The sequence below is a fragment of the Tympanuchus pallidicinctus genome, unplaced genomic scaffold (genome assembly GCF_026119805.1).
Source record: "Tympanuchus pallidicinctus isolate F22 unplaced genomic scaffold, pur_lepc_1.0 scaffold8, whole genome shotgun sequence".
In the NCBI taxonomy this organism is placed as follows: Eukaryota; Metazoa; Chordata; class Aves; order Galliformes; family Phasianidae; genus Tympanuchus; species Tympanuchus pallidicinctus.
Window position 1 is genome coordinate 28,951,834 of NW_026294802.1, and position 18,626 is coordinate 28,970,459.

At 44.2% G+C, this 18,626-nt stretch overlaps 1 protein-coding gene across 1 annotated transcript in view; it reads right to left on the bottom strand.

Annotated features, from left to right (window-relative positions):
• RAP1B (RAP1B, member of RAS oncogene family) overlaps positions 1-10,825 on the bottom strand; it is a 29,505-nt gene extending 18,680 nt beyond the window's left edge. Inside the window, exon 1 of the mRNA XM_052669165.1 lies at positions 10,688-10,825. The gene's annotated coding sequence lies outside the window, so the exon portion shown is untranslated. The remainder of the gene's footprint in view (positions 1-10,687) is intronic.
• Positions 10,826-18,626: the final 7,801 nt, after the last annotated feature.

The window sequence follows — 18,626 nt, forward strand, 5'->3', positions numbered from 1 at the left end:
GCAAACTGATGGCTGGAGACAAAGACTGAGCAACTTGTAGTGCTTTCATACAGAGAGTAAAAGCAAGCCTGTTGCTGTTGTTTTCAAGATGAGTGAAGCAACACTCAGTAAGTAATTACACTATGTTCCAACACTGAGTTCAACTAGCAGCTTCGTACAAAAATTCAAGTATGTCAATTAAATTTTGAGTCCCTTTTAAAAGTTACATTAAGTCTATTTAAGACTTAGTTAGAATTTGCAACATCAGATTTACTCTTATTTGGTAACTATTTGCTGCGATGCGCTTTCTTCCAATTTCTGTAGCAGTCCCCATCCCCCACAGAAGCTGTTTGTGCATGTTCTACCAGTCTGACTTCCAGCTACACTGATGATCTCAGAATTCCTAAAAAAAGATGAATTGCAAATGTTTTCGACGTTTGCTAAGAAAAATCCAGGCAGACAGTAAGGAAAAAGAATACTCTGATTTTTAAAAATATTACAAGCATTAAATTCAGAGAATGCATGATTATCACATTATAACACTCTGCTAGACACAAGCTAAGTATTCAACTACACAGCAAGTTTTGAGAACTCAAGACAGCAAATCACAGCTGTAAATTGTCTGTACTGTCACTACAGAGAAGAATGAGTGTTTGGCTCTAAAACTTGATTAATGGATTACTTAATCACAGCATACCTGATGCACCTCCCACTGCATCCTCCTGATTAACAGCACATAGAAGCGTTTCTTTCTCCTTGTAACTGTCATATCTGTTACAGGAAATTTTACCTTTTGTTACAAAAGCTGATAGAAATAGCAGGACTGCAAGTACGGTGTACAGGCTTTTTCAGTTTTTAGACTTCCCTCGTTTAAAGAAGTGCCTCTGCAGTTAGAAAGTTACTTCAAAAAACAAACAAACAAAACAAAACAAGCCTGTCAGTTGGCTTAAGAGACTCAGCATTGGAAAAAGGCAGCTTCACTTCTGTCCCAGAAACAGACCTGTCCTCCAATTCCACATGGTGCTCATGTTACACGAGGAGATGCCAGCTCTACTCTGTGACGCTGGCTGCTGAACTTTTAAGGCCTTCTCACCTTTAAACATAAGGAAATGCACAGTTCAGCTGCAATTCCAGTACTTCCTGAATCTTTGTTCCCACTGCTGACTTTTCTTTATAGTCTACATATAAAGTATACACTGGGCAAAGTCTGAGCTAGCATTCTCATATGCCAAGGTATGGCTACTTCCACTATCTTCAATATTAGACATTTGGTTTAATCCCATTTCTTCTGGGACCCCCAATATAGAAAGGACATGGAGTTGTTGGAGCAGGTCCAGAGGAGGGCCACAAAGATGATCAGAAGGCTGGAGCACCTCCCCTACAAGGACAGGCTGAGAGCTGAGGCTGTTCAGACCGTAGAGGAAAAGGCTCCAGGGAGACCTTACAATGGCCTTCCAGTACCTGAAGGGGGCCTACAGGAAAGCTGGGGAGGGGCTTTTTATAAGAGCATGTAGCAACAGGACAAGAGGAAATGACTTTAAACTGGAAGAGGGTAGGTTTACACATTGGGAAGAAATTCTTTACCGTGAAGATGGTGAGACACTGGAACAGGTTTCCCAGTGAGGTTATGGATGCCCCCTCCCAGGAAGCATTCAAGGCCAGGCTGGATGTGGCTGTGACCTACCTGGTCTAGAGGGACGTGTCCCTGCTTACAGCAAGGAGTTGGAACTAGAGGATCTTAAAGGTCCCTTCCAACCCAAACCATTCTATGATTCCATACACAGATCTTCTTCTTCATTACATCATTTTGTTACTAGCCTCTTAAGACTGGCTGCTATAGTTCCTTTACATTCAAATCTTCAATAACCACCTGAAAATGTCATAATCCCTTGATAAGCTAACAATGTCGTAAGATCCTGGAAAACTAATATATTTCAAAATACAATTTATGACAAGCTGCATGATTTACAGTGTCTGTCTCTACTGCATGATTTACTGTCACTCTATTACAAACCAGGTTAGTAGCCCAAGATATCTTTCAATTCTTGTACATCATTTTAATTATGGTTAAAAGTTTTAGCAATTGAAAGGACACTAATCCTATGTCAATTGAGAATATTAGGTACTAGCAATCATCATCAGGAACAAAATTAGTTCTTCTATGATAAATGAACCATATCAAAAAAGTCTCAAGTAATTGTAACTCATGTCCATTTAGAACTTCCCATCAGTGCGTCCTTAACAGAAGTACGGTATTTGAATATGAGCAAGCATCACTCACACTTACTCAAGTTATACATAATTCCCTAAGCAGTTCCTTTTTTGAAGCTTAAGACTTCTGTCTTGAGGCTGGGGAGCAATGAAAAAGGTTAGGAAGAAAAAAAACATGGCATCCACCAATAGCTACTACCTTCTGCCACATAGTGGTTCTGCTTCTGCAGTAATGAAGGTGTGCCTTAACTGCTTATCTTCACAGTTAAATTTTTTAGCTGAATCCGCTAATGAAGGTGAGTTTGTGCAAGAAATAAACACTTAAAGGAGGAAGTGGTTGAAACTTGGACAGAAGGCATGTCCTGTGAGGAGAGGCTGAGGGCACCGGGCTGCCCAAGTTGGAGGAAAGGAGGCCGAGAGGCAAGCTCACTGCTATCTGCAGCTCCTGAGGAGGGAAAGCAGAGGGAGTGTCAACCTCTCACACGTACCTTGACTGGAAGAAGACAACTGCTGAAGTTCACCCCCACCATTCTTGCTCATATATAGATGCACATTATCAGAGTTGAGTTGCTCTGGAGGCAACTGCTAAGTTGTTGCAATACAAGGGTATTTTAAAAACCAGTGAAATAAAGGATGGCTTATCTTTACATGCCAGGCTATAGTTCTGCATCTGCTCTGTGAGCAGCTGATGCATCTCAAGGCAGTCCCCCAAAAATCTCATTTAACGGATCAGAAGTTTCCAAGAGAGGAAAAAACATCAGACAGTTACAAGCAGGAACCCAAAGGTAAGCAATTCATGTTTGGAAGCCTGAACTTCAAGACAGAATGACACCTACACACAAAGCTGAATAATGTTAACCAAATGAATTTGAATCACACTCATCCCCACACCACTCTTACATGGAGCAGATCTTTAGTGAGTTACCAAATTAGTAAGGGTTGTATTTGTTTAATCAAGTCTCCACAAGAGTCTATTTGAATCTTCTTAAGAGGAGTCTACCTCTTGTTTAGACCACAGTTAGTTTCTCTGCACCTTCAAAGCTTGTCATTTACTGGAGAAACCTGTAGTACCTTTAGATTTGCTATGCTGCCGAGTTAAATCAAACCTACAATTTCACAGGCTAGCAGAAGATGTCCAAAGCATACTGGAAATTTAAATCTGCTTCGGAGGTTTGGATGCAATGATCTTTTTAGATACAGACCTGCATGTCTGGTCATTCACTAGTCATACTATGACAGTCGCCACGCTATTTGAGCAAGTATTACTGCTACATTCTAAACCTGTTATTGAAAGAGTTCCACTTCAGCAAATTAAAGATATGCATCACAAAACAACCTATCTTTTGGGAAAAGCCTGAGTGGAAGAACAACTTCTCAGTCTTCCCAGAGTGTTCCAGTGAAGCCAGTTTACCCTCCATGAAACCACACTCTCATATTTCCACATCACTCAGGGTGTTCCCAGTACACCCAGTGCATCCTCTCTGGTTCTCAAGATCTATGACTTCAGCTGTCTGGAGATAAGGCTGTGAATGGTCCCTTAGCTTCACTCCTGTTATTGTAGCCAACTGGGCATTCAGTTCAGAAAAGGGGCTTTCAGTTTCCTTCATGAGAAGTCCACCAAAGAATTTCATTTCAAAAAAGAACTTCACAGCAAGGCTAACCAAGGCAGAATTACATTAGCTGAAATTACAAACAGTTTAAAGTTGACAAATTTGAACAGAATTGTAAACTGCATCTCATGATCTTGCCTCCGGCTAGTAGCAGGATGTATTTCTAGTGAGCAAGACTGTACTTGGTTCAAAATATTGGCTGTTGTACCTAAGCGAGGGCAAATTACTGAAGAATCAACACAACATGCACGTTAACTCACTGGACAGAACTCACACTCCTAACAGAAAAGGAAAAGGCAGCTTCAGGAGTTTCATCTACATCAGGAATAAAATTGTACAACCTACTTATTCTTTTTCACATGTACTGTTCCATTTATTCACTTTAATCCGTACTCACAGTTACAGCATTTCTTGCCTGAGTCTTGAGAAACTAATGGAAAGCAAAGATGCCAAACACTACCACATACAGTAGCCTAAAGCACTTCACTTTGAAACTGTTATCAGTTACTCAGTTTTTGCAGAACTTCAGCTCTTACACAAGTTTTCTACACAAGATCTCTGGCAGAACTCCAATACAGCTCAGGTCATTTCCTGAAACAAAAAGCTTAGGGAGATCAGAAAAGAAAAGAGAATCATAAAAAAGCAGTGGGCATGCTCAAATGCAAGAAAGGTGAAAAGATAAATTGAAAGAGCATGCAATGAACAAAAATAACAATTTCAAGTTGTGTGTGGCCCCTGGGCAGCCTGGTCTAATGGTTAGCAATCCTGCCTTGGCAAGGGGGATTGAAACAAGATGATCATTGTGGTCTTTTTCTACCCAGGCCATTCTATGATTCTACAAAAACAAAGATTCAGAAATGCTCAATACTCATATTTTTATATAAAAAGCAAGTAGAAAAATATACATCAAAACTAAGAGCATTTGAAGATCAAGGATCTAGTAAAAAAATTAAAAGTTATAAGCACCTGGATTTACTGGGGGATTGCAAGCTTCCCACTGCTGGGCTGCAAACTTCTTCAACACCTGCATGAACTTCTACAAATTTGTTGTATTCTCAAGTAACTAAAGTCAACAGAAGTTGGATTTTTAGCAAAGCATTTCACAGCACATTAGGAACACAAGGCGGCTCACACTGTGCACTTATATTGCACGAATACTGCTCATGTTAAACTTTTTTGGAAATTCATCCATGGACTGCTATAATTCGGGCAAGAACTATCAAGATGAATTCAAGCTAGCAAAAAACTCAAGTTTCTGATGCTGCTCATCATAAAATCCACAAAAGCACATAGCGTTTCCCATACATCTGCACGAGTAGAATAACAAGCATAAATAGATGGACCACTCCCCCAACAGGGATAAGAACATCACATTCACCAACAATTCTCAATTTTAAACAAGTCAGAATGGCGTAGATACAACTGCAGAAGCATAAGAATCAAGATAGCACAAGCCATATTAATTTACATACTTCTCCAATCCTAACAAAACCCTTCAACAATACTTCATGCAATAAGCAATCATGAGAAACTAGGCAGGCTGTGTTTTATGGGTCATCTTTTTTAAGGACATGAAGCTTTTGGAACGTTATGTTGTAAGCAGTTTCATAATGAAAGATCAGAGAAGGGTTACTGACTGCATCTTAAAATGTCTTGATGATTCACCTTACCTATTTAACAGTTCTAAGATTAATAAGCAAAAGATTCCTGTCCAGTATGCCTTTGGGCAGCCCTTGCACTTAACCATGTAACGTAGACACACAGACACGCAGCTCAGTCCCAGCTATGTCATCTTGTAAACAAATAAATCCTGCCCTAAATACTGTATTGTGGAAAGTAAAATTCTTAAGTAACTTCCACTTACTGGACTGCTTCCATTCTACATTCAGGTTTGCCCTTCTCAAAATTAAAAAAAAAAAAAAAGCAACAAAACAAGATAGGTTGCAACTTTCTACTAGTTTTCCCATGACTTACTTTTGGGGAAAGTATTAGACCAGGCAATACTGAAGTTTAACTGCAAGCAAGAAGTGCACAACCATATGATGTAGCTACCAGTATCATCCAGGTTCTGAGACAGCCCGCGTAGCAGACAGCACATCAGCTTCATCTTAAGTAAAAACATGATTGCACACAATGTCTTCATAAAAAAAGATGTAGCCGGTCTGATCCTACAACTGCTGAAGGCTCTGAATCCAGTAGTACTCAAGTACCACACCTAGTACTGTTCTGGTCCTCCTTCTGCCTCCTGGACATCTCCTCTCATGCTCCATGTTAATAACAAACACATCTGCTGCTCATCTTCCAGACAGATATGGTCACACCCTTTTGTTTCTTCTTGATATATGAAGACTGCTTCAAGAAATTCCCCTTCATTGCAGGCATGGGAAATACCACGGCACGAGTAACTAGGTTTCAGAAGATGACTGAGTGGGAAAAAAAAATACAACCTGAAAAGCTAAGACATTAATATAGAGCAACAAAAAGGAACACCTGCAGAGACTGTCTGCTTTTGGAAGTTAGGATAGATTAAGCAAAGAGAAGGCTAGCCAACATACATTATTTTGGTGTTACAGAGCACATCCATTTAAGAAAAAGTTTTGACCATCTGATTTCATATGAAGTTATGAAAAAAGCCACGCTAAAGAAAACAACATTGTTCAACTACATCTCTACCTCTAATCCAGACTAACTGCTGAAAACAAAGATTAATAAAAGCTTACAGTTAAAGCAAGTTAATGTTCAGTGTCTACAAATTTTGATGCAAAGAACACATTTTCTTCAGACTTTCTATGAGGAAACAAATTGTAATTACAGGTGCTTGCTTGAAGGTTTCTCCTTAGTTATGAAAATAAACGGTTCCCCTGTTCCAGTTCCTCAATATTGTCCAGAAAATTAATGATATAAAGTTTCATATGGCTCTAAGATTAGGGTTACACTGAAAGGTATTTCATGAATTATCAACACTGGCATGCAATATCCTTTTTGCAGAAGGACTGGTCAAATAATTAAGGTGTGGAACACCTTCCTGTGTTGTAACAGCTGCAGGAATGATACCCAGTGATCCCTAAAGACAATCTTAGTCTGCAGAGAAACACGGGATGCTGTTTCTTTGCACAGGACACAAATGTCCATTAGAAGGGATGGGCTTTCCCACTTCTGCACTATTCTCCGGCCTTCCTCTCTTGGCCAAGAATGAACTAACCATGTGTACTGTAATTGGCAGTCTCTCTTCATAGCTGCATAGCAGGGACTTACTTCAAACGACATAAACTCCTCAGATTAATAACTAGAAAGCTGAATGGAACAATACAGTAGATACTGCCAAGCGCCTCTTCTTCTTCCTGGTTCAACTCTAAGAAAGTTCCTTTAACTCTGCTACACACTTTTCTGTAGGCTCCAGAGCACCTTCACTCTGCTGCTTCAGCAATGAAAACTACTGCTAAGAACACTGCCTATGGAAATGGAGCATTCTGAATAGGTAGAGGGCCCCCAAATCATTTTGAGGGTTGCCTAAGAGGCAGATTGCCAACCTGGTGCATACAGCCTTCTTCCCCTTCCTTGCCGCCAGAAGACCATGCAGAATGTCAAAAGTTCACAACTGCATTCACAAAGAGGTGCACACAGTTTAAAAAAGAAAGAAAAAGGCCTTTGAGTTCCCCAGTGTTCTTTGGGTATTCTAAAGCAAGGGAGATGTGGGCTTCAGGCCAGTGCTCACTGCCACTACTTCAGGCAGCCTCATTCAGCTGTTCCATCAAGAAATGACTTGTGCCACCAAAGTGTTTGACTTCCTCCAAACTCTGCTTGCCTACAACAAGCAAAGTATCACACACTTTTAAGTCTAATTTTTAATATGCCTATCCCCCCCAGTTTTCTTATGTTTGACAGGCCCTGAGACAAAAGACATACATTAGACACATCCAGTGAGATACTCAAGCTCTTCTGCACTCAATCACTGAACAATTTTGAGGGCTGTCACTTACTAAGCAGGTCCCTTATTAAATCCAAAAAAAAAAAAAAAAAAAAGAGACCTTCCCTTTTCCCTGCTTTACATGGAAAGATGGAAACAGACCACCTCAACCATGTATGAAGAGGAAAATGAAGTCTGCCTTCAAATGGGATTGCGTAGTTTCTGTAGATACTCCCTCAATCTCTTCAAAGGAAGAGGCTGACTAAAAAATCCCTCCACCTGACCTAGATGCAACAAAGCACAGCAGAAACCTGCCCCAACTCAGCAGGGACTCAACACACCAAAATACACGGACTACTTCAGTCTGCTTTGGCACTTGTTCTGAGGCAGAAGAGTGGCACTGCTTCCAACCACAAGCTAAATATAAACTTTTGTTGCATGGGGTATACTTAGTGTTCTGTTTACTGAAAAAGCAATCTTGATTAAAACTCACAAAAGCTTGAGAGAAATTGCTGAGTGTGCCTTTAAGAGTTAGAGCACTCTCAAAAGTCAGTAAGGTATCTAAAGGTCACCTCAGCATTACTGGGCAATTCACAGAGCACCCACTCACCCCTCTATATCCCAGAAGTGCTTTTACCTATATGACATCCTTGCCCTCAGGAGCACCTCTCTGAGCAGCCAGCAGCACTCTATGACGACAGGGTTCACAGCACAGCAGTTAAGTGCTGAGCACCCAAGTACTGCAGTGACTCCTGCACTCCCCATGTTCCAGATGATAGGTGGACAGCCTCTTATTTTAGCTCCCACATTTACTGACTGCTAGATCACAAGCTAAGTCATCTTCAGCACACTTCTTTCCTCAGGAATTTCTTCCTCCTTTTGTAGGCTCTCACCTAGATTCCCATCTGCTTGCTTCTGTTCCAGAAAGGCGCTCAATTAAAAAGTCAGTCAGTTTCATTCTGTAAAACTAGCACAGCACAAAGAAAGCTGTCATGGCTCACCTGAGATTTATTTCTGATGAACTGCCCTGCACAAGAATCACAAAGTTTTAATAATGCTCAGAAAATTAATCTGGGGAAGGTATATAGTAACAGAAGGGAGACAACCAATTACAAACAGCACAAAAGACCATTTGTCTTTTTCATACGTGAGCTCTGTTTTTAAGCTTATAGTCTTTCAACTCTGTTTTGCAGATTACACCACCACCCCCAGGCAGACAGGTGCTTCGAGTACGATTCAGCTTTGCTAAAAAGAAAAAAAAAAAGAAAAGAAAAAAAAAAAGAAAACCCACAAAAAATAGAATGTATTACGTGACCTTTATAGCACATGGAGCAACTCAGAACTCAGATAATCACGAAGTCTTACACCACAGCTGCCAGCTAAACTTGAAGTAGCTCATACCACTAAACAGAACATCTCTGAAATGCACAGGTAACAGGGAAAGAACACTGCACGTCATTATTTAGGAAGTTTATTTGCAAAGCCTTTGATGTGAGCAACCAAGGCAGCCTTCACTACACACTCAGCCCATTTTTAGCTAGAGTGAAGACTGCAGTACAGACTTTGAGATGGGAGGGGAAAAAAAAAAGTAATGAATAAAGAAAAACCTCTTGAGCGTTCCACAAATTAAGTTTTAAGCTTGAGACTTTAGCACAGATAGAAGGCCAAAAGCAGATCACTGGACTGCTTTTTCAAGTCTTCTGTAGAGGAGAAAAGCAGCACTTTCAAAAGGGAAATAAATTTATCTCTGAATGATTACTAACATAAAATGAGGTGATTGTTTCTTTGCCTTTTAATTTACTAGAAAAAAAAAAGAAAGCATTTCATCCCTTCTTTTCTGTAACAGTGATTTCAATATACATTTTGCCACAAAAGAGTACTGAAAAGTCGTTGTCATTCTCCATCTCCTTACTTCATATTAGGATAAAATATAGCTGCTATGTGCTGGAAATAACAAGTCCCACTAATGAAAACATCTACATGCAGGCACACACACACAAACTACAATTTTCAAGCTGCGCATCTCTGAAATATCCTCTTTATTGGAACTGCACCACCTCACCGTCACACCCCCAAGGATGACTTTTTTCCCCCTTAGAGCAGCACAACCTCCAGACAGAAGGGCAGTAAGATCAAAGAGCACGCTGATGGCTTCTGCAGGAGCCTCGCCTGCTTCTAGATCCTCTTTTTGTTATCCGAGGCCAGTGCAAAACACCCCAATTTCATTTCATCCCTCTGAAAACTTTGCTTTCACTTCTAGTGGACATATATTTCGATGGAAGGGTATTTTTTTGGGGGGAAGTGGGAGGAGGAGGTAAAGGGGGGGAACGCGGGGGTGGGGGTATGCGTTCCGCTGGCTTGGTGCAGGAAGCATCCCTCGAGCTCTTCCATTTGCGTCGCCGCCGGAGTTCAGACGTGACGAGGAACACCGCCGTCCCTTCCGGCCTCCGGCTCCGCGAATCCCCGCCACCCTTCGGGCTGTTGTTCCGCGGGGCAGGACCCGCTGACCGCCGGCGGCGCCGCTCCGCGCAGGGCCGGGCGCTGCAGCCGCACCCCCCGCCGCCGGGCGGGCCCCCCCCCGGGCACAGCGGCCGGAAGCGGCGGCGGGCGGCCGGACTAGGTGGGGCCCGGCTCGGACTTCCCGCTGACAACGGCGACGGCGGCGACGACCCGTCCCCGGCCGGGCGGCACCCGCCCCTCCCTCCTCTCTCTTCTCTCCCTTCCTCCCCGGCGGCCCCGAGCCGCGGGGTTACAACTTTCCGCTTCCGCTCCAACTTCTGCGGCGGGCGGCGGCGGCAGGGCCGGGCCCCGCACTGCCCCGCGCCTCAGGCCGGGCGGCGGCGGCGGCTCCTCCTCCGCCATGTTCCAGGCTCCTGCCCCTTCCCCCGCAGCGCGCCGCTCCTCGCCTCGCGCCCCCCCTCCCCTTTCCTTCCCCTCGATCGCCACCTCCCGTGGGCCCGGACAGCGCCCTCGTTCCTACCGGACAGCGCCTCCGCTCCCCGCCGCCGCCGCCGCCTCGCCGGCCGAGCCCGCTGCGCTCCGCCCGCTGCCTCTCGCCGCTGTGCCGGGGCGCGGCTTGGGGCCGTCGCCGTGACGCCGCACGCCCAGCCTCGCTCTGGCGCGGCGGGGGCGGGGGCGGTGCGGAGGGGTGGGCTGACCCCGTCGCCGCGCCCCCACTGCGCAGGCGCGGAGCCCTCCCCCACCCCCTTCCCGCCGGCCCCTCCCCCCGCCGGGCCCCGCGCGATGCCCTGAGGGGCGGCCCTGCCTCGGGCGCCGGGCGTGTGTCGGCCTCGGGGCGGGGAGGGGTCGGGCGGCGCTGGGCCGACTGGAAACCGCCGCGGGGCGGCTGCGCGGCGCGTCCCCGCGGCGCGAAGGGAAGGGAGGGGGCTGGGGAGGCCGGCCTGGGTGTGGCGGGCTGGGAGCTCGCATCCCCTAGGAGGGGAGGTCGGTACCCGGGGATGGAGAGCCCGGGACAGAATGAGCCTTGAGGAGGGAGCGTGGGCCTCTCAGTCGTGTCGGGGGAGGTTCCGGAGCTTCGCGCTCGTGGCAGCGCCTAGCGGTCCCTTGTCAGCCGGGAGCCGTGGGGAAGGCGGAACGCTGAGGCAGTGTTTCTGACCTCTCCGAGAGGGCTTTCGAGACCCGCGGACGGGGGGTGCTTCGGAGATGTGTCACGCTGCTATAGGCTGCTGCTCCACGGGCTGTTACACCTCTGGGTGCCCTTGTCAGCCCCGCACGTACAACGTGGGACGTCCGTCGCTTGCAAATACGCTGCTCGACCCTAGTTTTCTTTCACTATTAAATAATATAAGGCGCTTTTTACTCTCCCTGAGCGCCACTTACATTTTTCTAGCCAGAAAGGGTTTAACTGGCAAATGTTAGAAATACCCATTTCTGTGTGTGGGAAGCAAACAGTTAACGCGGTGCAGGCAGATAAAACTTTTGCCAGAGGAAGCGGCGTGGTGTGCGGGGCTGACAGGAAGCTGCAGCGAGGCTGCTGGCGAGGGGAGTGGGTGTGGAGGAAGCACGGCCGCTCCGTTTGTGGCACAGAGATAGAAAAGGGAAAAAGCGATGACATTTTCCCCCGTTGCGAGGTGGAGAGGGCCCGGCTAAAATGGGAGATGCACAGCGTGGGGGTGGGTGTGTGGGAGAGGCTGGAGGTCGGAGCCAAAGGAGCCAGAGCAGCCACTGGGATGTGCTCCCTAAGTTGGAGCAGCTTTTCGAGGCTCACGGCACCAAGAAAGTGACACGATTTTAAAAAGAGTGTTGCTTTTAAATCCCAGACGTCATAAAATCTCTTCCAGAGTCCGGACAAATCTCTTGGTGTTGTGCAGCTTAAACTCTCATGCAGTACTTTGATAATGAATCCCTGTAAGTGATGGATAATGCGCAAGAGCTGACGTGAGAAGCCGAGTGTGCAGAAATGCAGTCGGTTTTCAGCAGGGCATCCATTGTGGGGCAGAGCTGTTGAAATAGATGGTGTCTGTCTTACGTACGAACCAGAAGAACATCTCTTGCCTCTGTTAGCTGGGAAGTTTATGTACTCGCCAAACAGAAGCAGCATCGGTTTCTTCAGACTTCTCTGTAAGTAGATATTATTATCAGTTCCCAGCAATAATCATGACACCAATAAAAAGAACAAACAGGAAGATGTATCCTCTGCCCTCCCAACTTTTGTCGGTGACCTAGATTAATCCCAAATAACAATCAGTGTTCAGAGTGCAGATGAGTGCCACTGCCAGATTAATACTTTGCAGTGTGCCTTTAATTGCCCTGTGCCTTACAGGCAGCGTGATGAGTATTGTTCTTTGCTGTACAACAAGAAAACAGGAAGAGGCCTCTGGGAGTTTGGATGAGTCTTCTGCAAGCAGGTCTTGGTGTCTGAGTTTCACAGGGGAATCTAAAACTCAATATATTAAAAGAAGTGTACATACGCATATATATACATATGGATTACTTAACGCAGACACACTTGAAAACTGAATACTGTAACTAGAAGAAATAGGCAGTTAGGATCCATTCTGAGTGAGAGGGACTAAACATTCCCTTTTCCAAACTCTCTCGACCACGTATTTTGCATGTAAATCAGGCTCTTAAGTATGGATTTTCCTATGAATCATTTGGAGGTTAATACTCAGCACAACTCTTAAACTAGCTTTGCTCACCTCAGTGTGGCTGGTGAATAGAAACCTGGTATGCAGCTTGTTGTGCTTCAGGTGTGCCTGAGCCACTCACTAGTGTTACTCCAGTGGCTGCAGCAGTGTGAGGTGCCCGTGTGGCACTGCAGGTCCCCAAAGCATCATCAGCTTTCCTTCTTGGCTGGCCTACTTGTTCACAACAACATTCTGTGATTTTTCAAAGATGTATGGCAAATACTTAGGTTGCCTACTCTCCAAACAACAACAAAACAGTAGAGAACCTGCTTATGCCCATTAACCTTAAGTGACAAGTCGATCCTTACAGCACGCTGCACCACTTGACCTCTGGGTTGTAACTTTGCCTCTCAGTTTGCCAGTTGCCTGCCTGTACTTCGTAAACCTCTTGTGTCAATGACCAGTGCTTAGCTGGAGCTTACGGGATGTCAATATTGCACATCACCAACACAGAGAGCTGTCTGGTAATGTCGTGGCTGCTGGGAGAACGGCTGCAAGGGAGCACAGGAGAATCTCTCTGCTGGAAGAAGAATATGAAAATACATCTTGTTAAAAATCCTGTGGAATTACTGTGGGGGAGAGTTCATAAATTGCTCAAGTGAAATGAAAGACTGTTTTTTAAGTGATGCTTTAATAAAGGTTGGACAGAATGGCCTTTGGTCACCTCCTTGTAGTTCTTCTAACTTTGCCTGCATTGTTTTTGCTGGAGCTGCATGGGTGTTGGAGCAAAGAATGTGGCTGTGTGAGTACTGCAGTTTCATTACTGCTGAAATGCAGCCATCTCTAGGACAGAATGCAGAGCACACTTGCGCCAGCAAACTCTGGGGCTTAATGGGCATGTGGTGCCAGAGAATGTTACCCTGGCTGCATGCCAGTTAGCTGTGAACTCTTCTAGAAATTTGTCCTAAAGGGAAAGAAATGTCATCTGGTTAATCTAGGAGTATGCTTTGCTTTCTAAGAGGAAGCAAAGTTCTTGTCTGTTCTGCTGCATGGACTGAAAGGGTTCAGTTTGTAGCTTGAAGGCTCCATTGTTCCAACAAGAGATTGTTTACCAGGTCAGAATGTGCTTTGGATCGTGAGAGCAGCAAGGAGACAACATCTCCAACACTAAAGAAAAATGTCTGTTATCTCTGAGACATAGCTGTGTGAGACATCTTTATCGTTCTTTATCCTTCAGTGTTATTTTTGCTTAGAATTTCTCCACGCTCAGAGATGTAGTAATGTTGAGTGGGAATCCTTGCCTGCCAGAATAGCTCCTTCAGACATTGCATAAATGCTTCTTCCCCTTCAAACTGTGCAATTTCTGTGCCTCCTCATCTATTCAAACAACTCAGCCCGAGATTTTTACGCTGATAATTATCAGTTTATCATCTTTACTTCTGACGTAGCTTCCTTGCAGTGCTGCATCTGAGCCTCTCTCCATTTCACCTTCTTGTTATATTGCTATTTACTAATCAAAGCTGTTTAATTTGACCTTTAATCACAAAGTTGTATGGAACTGAACTCCAGATTTTGTTCCCCCGTGTTTCCATTGTTGAGGGAAACTCTAAATCACTTTTCTGCTCCTCTTCCTCTTCCAGCTTATGATGAATTACTGCAGTTTCCTATCATATAAGGATGTTCTTTGACTCTCTTCTCATTTGTCTGCCACTATCTCATACTGGTCTATCTCTCTTCCATGCTGTTGGCCCAAATCCTTTCATTTGTTTATAAAATGTGGCCCTTCCTTTATCTTTCTGTCTGTTTTTTTTTTTTCCTTTTTTTTTTCTTTTTTTTTTTCCCTTTGATAACTGCTTTGTGGGCCAAAATCTGCCTTTGTTTTTCTAAGCTGAGACTAATGCAATCTAAAGCAATGGATGCAACCGCAATCTAAATTGTAAGTGTCAACATTTACTTTTTGGGGCATCATTTTTTACATCTGTTTTCTCCTGCCTTTGAGAGACTGCTTTTTATATCACCACAGCTTCTCCAGATAAAGCACAGAATGGCTGTTTCACAACATGGCTTTCATGTTGTGAAAGCACGGTGCTCACAATTGCAGAGAGATTGTAGAAAATGCCCCTGGCTTTGGGATTTAAACTCTTAAAAATAAGGATTAATTTGGTAAAAGGAAAAGCCTACTTTATTTTATTCAGTGTTGAAAAAGATCTTTCAAATTACTTTGGACAACCAGCTGATCAGATAAAGAACAAGATGACCACAGTAACAGAAGTGTTTTAAAAGAGAAAATGAAGAATAATGTCTAGGAACTAGGGAGTAATAATTACCTGGAGCAGAAAGTGGCCAAGATACGGGCAAGCACTTCTCTTAAAGAAAAAAAAAAGAAAGAAAAGAAAAATTCACACATTTTTTAACTATTACCAAGCTTCAGAAGTTTTGCTTCCCTCTTTCTCCAGAGGACACTTAGTGGCACATGGTGCAAACAGGAGGTTACCGCCTTCTGAATCACTGCCTCCTGTGATACCAGGATGGTTCTTCAAAGCCTGCCATAAAAGGGCTGGGTGCAGTGACAATTAACTGATGATGACTGATTGAATCACACGTCAGATAACATGGCAGCATGACGTTCGGAACTAACACTCAGTTTCCTCTGTTTGTACATATATGTTCTTGCTCAGAATGACCTCCTTCACCCTGTCTGCTGAGTTTTCAGAGTAATGCACGGAGCAGCAAATCTGAATAGCTCAAACAAGGACACCATAAGAGCCACAGCGATAGTGCCAACCTCATAAATGGGAAGTGGGCTCTCTTGGTCCTCTTTCACCAGAAAATGAAAGTGCAGAATTTTACCCTGGGAAAGCTGTGTTTAGAATTATTATGAATGTCAGTGCCAACATTTTGACTGTAATTACCTTTCTCTGATTTTTCTCTGATTTTTCTCTGATTTTTCTTCCTCATTGCTACGCTTTTTAAGAATACTCATTTGTATCCAGATTCGGGTTGTACTGAAAACAGAGGAAAAGTTACTGTTGATTTTAATGAACTTTATAGCAGGACTTAAATTCAGCTCTTGTGGGATGTGCGACATTTAGCAATACTTGCATTTAAAATATATATTCACTTCTGGTTTACATCAATATTAAGACAGGAGCAGGTATATTTAACAAAGACAGGTCTAAAAATACTCAATTATTTTTTTTCCTGCTTCCCCCAGCTGCAGAATTATGTCCCAATTAACATAACGGTTTACACTGAAATATAGATATGATTTTTCTTTGCTTCTTTTCATTTCTGTTCACTTCAGAATCAAGCCTTAATTAACACAGTGGGTCAGAAGCATTCAGAGGAATCTCTTGAAATCATTAGTTACGTTAGCAATTCATTAGTTTTGGTACTCAGTTTGGCTAGAAGAACAAAATGTACGGCATAGAAAGCAGAATGTATTTCATAACCTCATTAGATCATTTTCTCCTTAGCTTGCTCTGTGGACATGGCCTTGTTCTGCCATATCTTTCCCCTGGCCATGGAAGCTGTTGCTGAAGCTGCAGCCCAGGAGGGAGGCTTGAGTAAGGACCGAGCATTTACGTCAAGGAATATGTGTATTCCTTACTTTTCAGCACCAGCCAAAAAGCAGGGTACTTTTCCTCCTCTATTTCCATGAATGTTTTTGTGAAAAGAATACTGTTTATTTAGCAGATAGAACTTTCAATTTTTTTCACATCTTTTTTAACAAGATCATAAGTAACTAACCCCTCAAGCAGCTACAACACGTTTACCATTAATCCAAGAGCTTATTTTAGCAGAAAGATTTTAGTGAATTTTTTATCACAGTGAAAAAAAAACAGAAACGTTTCAACAAACTTGCTGGTTTTGGAGGAGTGTGTCTATTTGGGGTGCCTTAAACACAGCATAGCCAGCTGATCAACAGGAGTAATTCTCCTGCTGTATTTTGTGTTGGTGTGGCATTGAGTACTGCACGGAGTTCTGGTCTCCACAATCTAACAGGGATGTTAAGGTCCTTGAAAGCCTCCAGAGAAAGACAGCAAAGCAGGTAACAGGGCTGGAGGGCATTTGCAGTGAGGAGAGGCTGAGGGCACTGTGCTGCCCAGCCTGGAGGAGAGGAAGTTGAAAGGCGACCTCACTGCTCTGTGCAGCTTCTGAGGAGGGGAAGCAGAGGGAGGTGTTGGGCTTTGCTCCTGGGAACCGATGGCAGAATGGGAACAGCACAGAGGTGCAAAGGGAGGGTTGATCAATTGGAAAGAATTCTGTGCCATGAGGATGGTCAGACACTGGAACACCATTTCTAGTGAGGTAGTAGATGCCTGTCAGTGCTCAAGAGGCATTTGGACACTGCCCTCATTAATGTGCTTTAAATTCTGATCAGTCCTGAAGTAGTTAAGTAGTTGGACTAGGTGATCTCTGAAGGTCCTTTCCAACAGAACCACTCAATTGCATTGTACTGCATTCCCTCCCCTCCCCTCCCCTCCCCTCCCCTCCCCTCCCCTCCCCTCCCCTCCCCTCCCCTCCCCTCCCCTCCCCTCCCCTCCCCTCCCCTCCCCTCCCCTCCCCTCCCCTCCCCTCCCCTCCCCTCCCCTCCCCTCCCCTCCCCTCCCCTCCCCTCCCCTCCCCTCCCCTCCCCTCCCCTCCCCTCCCCTCCCCTCCCCTCCCCTCCCCTCCCCTCCCCTCCCCTCCCCTCCCCTCCCCTGCTGCTTTCTTGGTTTGTTTCAGGGTAGTTTACCAGCTTGTAGGCCTACAACCTATTTGGCGCTTTCTGATATTACATTTGGAAGGATGCAGAGTCAAATTCCTTCTTGCTTCTTCCCCTACCTGGTATTCCGAATAGGCAATTTATGTAATAGATTTATTTTATGAAGCCTTTCATTTTACTGCTGCTACACTAAGCGGTTCTGTTGAATTTTGAATGCAAGGTTTGCTAATATCCCACTCCCACAAGATGTCTATTTGGTTATATTCCTTCAATTTTTATCAATAGAAATATTCCTTTGAAATATAAATACTGTCTTCTCCAAAACGTTCTAACAAATTCAGAATTGCTTCAAGGTCCCAAGCCTTTTAACTGCCTCTGCACTAAGCCAGATGTTCTATTACAACCTGAAACTGCATAAAATCTATTCTAATTTGAGCCCTAGACAGTGTCCTAGTGTTCAGAGATGGCTGTGTGAGAGAGCCCTGAATCTCATCCAGAGGCAGGGATGGAGCAGAGGCTGTTGCCTTAGTGTTGGGTGTCCTTGGGTGGAGGTGATGCCGTGTTGCCCTGGTGCAGGGTTTCATATGTGAAGGTGATACTTCATAGTCGCACAACTGGTTTGTAAGCACAGGATGGCATTTTGGATTCAGCTCAAGTGAAAGAAGACACAGGGACATGATTTTAATGATGCAAAATAAAATAAAACTTCCAGTTTTTAAAATGGTATAATGACCTGCATTGTTAGTTCTGCTCCCTGCACTCCCAGCCTTTTTTTTACATTCTCCCTTTTCCTTCCAATCTTCCTTTTCCTTAAAAAATGAGAAAATTATGGGAGCTTTAGACTCCAGTGAGGCCCCAATGAATTGCAGTTATGGATTTCATGCAGTCTTCCTAACTCTTATAATTTAGTCTAAGCTTTGTTATATATATAATTCCATTGCTCTGTACGACAGAGCTTTCCCCATCCCCCTTTTCTTCTCTGTATCTTTTATCTCATCTGCTTTTTTGCTTGAACACAGCAGTTTAAAGACTTCAAGTTAGTGTTGGGGAGGGGCTGTGTGATATAATCAACTTCAAGATAGCCTTTACATTTCCTTTCTGCCACTACAACAGTGAAACTT